Genomic DNA, 2,164 nt, shown 5'->3' with positions numbered 1-2,164 from the left:
ATTTTCACCGGGGTCAGGACTCTTGGAAAGCGTGGCTTTTGGTATCCTCTTCCACTGCTTAACCATACACAAACTACTCATGATATTTTTCACTTCCCTGGTCCTTTAAAGAACTATATAACATTGAGTGGCTCCCCTCCTCCCCCAAGATAACCTGGGATAATTCCCATTTAATAATCTGATCTACTGTCCCTGTATTAGGCATTAAGAGTAATGAATCTGGCTATTGTGTATGAGGAATGTGAGTCACACCATGCAGAGGCATGAAATATGGGTCTATGAAAGCATCTTTCTCCTCTACTCATCACGCTTACCGTGTGCCAGGCAATGTGAATTATTGTATATGCAGAGATCAATAAAAATAGACCCTGCCCTCAAGGAGCCTTTGGGAAAGGAGGAATGGGAAGACAGACACAGGTACACAGTTATAGTCCCTGGAGTGAGATGTGCTGCAGAATACACTGTGTACGTGAATCCAAGAACTAAGAGATGGAGATAGAAGTGATGCTGCCCACCATCACCCCCAGTGACACAATCAGGAAATTTGTGCTTCATGTCCTTGCAACTTCAGGATCTGGGGGTCTAGTTGTTGTTAGATGCCTTGAGTTGATTCCGACTCACAGTGACTCTATGTACAACAGAAGGAAACGTTGTCCTTTGTCATCCTCACAATTGTTTCTATGCTTGAGCCCATTGTTGCAGCCACTGTGTCAATCCTTCTCATTGAGGATCTTCTTCTTTTTCATTGACCCTCTACTTTACCAGTCATGATATCTTTCTCCAGGTATTGGTCCCTCCTGACAACATGATGAGCTCTGGTAGCATAGTGGCTAAGACACTTGCCTGCTAACCAGACGGCTGGCGGTTCAAACCCACCAGCCACTCCTCGGAAGGAAGGTTGGGCAATCCTACTTCTGTAGTGATACTGCCTCGGAAACCCAAGGAGGGGTCGCTATAAGTCGGGGCCGACTCGACGGCACATAACAACAACAACAACAACAAGGTGTCCCCATCATCGTCTCTAAGGAGCTTTCTGACTGTATTTCATCCAAGACAGATTAATTGGTTCTGGCAGTCCGTCCATGGTATATTCAATAGTCTTCATCAACACCATAATTCAAAGGCATCAATTCTTCTTTAGTCTTCTTTATTCATTGTTCAGCTTTTGCGTACATGTGATACAAGTGAAAATACCATGGCTTGGATAAAGTACACTTTAGTCTTCAAAGTGACATCTTTGCTTTTTAATACTTTATAGAGGTCTTTTGCACCAATGCAATACATCATTTGATTCCTTGACTATTGCTTCCATGGGTGTTGATTGTGGATTGAAGGAAAATGAAATTCTTTTATTATTATTATTATTATTATTTTAAATTGTGATTTGGGTGAAGATTTACAGAGCCAATTCACTTTCCATGCAGCAGTTTACATATACTTTGTCTCATGACATTGACCACAGTTCACCACAATGCAACAGCTCCCCTCCCACTTCCTCCCCATAGTTACCTCTTCCCAGTGTCCACCCCTCCATGGACTCCTGCCCCCTGAGTTGTCTCCCTGTGCATAAGCAGCCCTTTTTTCTCAATGATTGTTCTCTCCAAGGAATGTATCTACCTCAGGTAAATGTTCAACTCATATGCCTGTCTTCTGTTTGGCTGGGAACCACAGGTGTGGGTTCAATTCCAGACCTGAAGGACAACTAGGGGCCATAGTCTCAGTGATTCCACCAGGCTCTATTGGACCAGCAAACCTGGTCCCACCGCCTTTTTTTTTTTCCTCCAAATGATTTTGAGTTTTGTTCCACATTGTTCTTCCTCTCTGTCAAGGATCTGCTACATAGATCCCCTTCCAAGTGGATGACAGTGGTAACCAGGCACCATCTAGTTCTTCTGGTCTTATAGTCATATAGGCTGCAGATCTGATGGTGTACCAGTGGCTAGGACTAATTGTTACCATGAATTTTGGTTTTCTTCATTCTTCTTTGCTCTGGACGAGGAGAAACCCATCGTTGCATGCAGATGGCAGCTTGCTAGCTTTTAAGATCCCAGTCACTACTCACCAAAGTAGGAGGTGGAACAATGTTTTATATAGTATGTTATGCCAATTGAGCTTGATGTCCCCTGCGACTATGGTCCCAGGACCACAGGTTCAACTACTCGGT

Source organism: Orycteropus afer, unplaced genomic scaffold (genome assembly GCF_000298275.1).
Source record: "Orycteropus afer afer isolate SDZICR_OR568_19922 unplaced genomic scaffold, OryAfe1.0 scaffold00025, whole genome shotgun sequence".
Taxonomy (NCBI): domain Eukaryota; kingdom Metazoa; phylum Chordata; class Mammalia; order Tubulidentata; family Orycteropodidae; genus Orycteropus; species Orycteropus afer.
The sequence above is the reverse complement of the archived record's forward strand: the minus strand, read 5'-3'. Positions refer to the sequence as shown.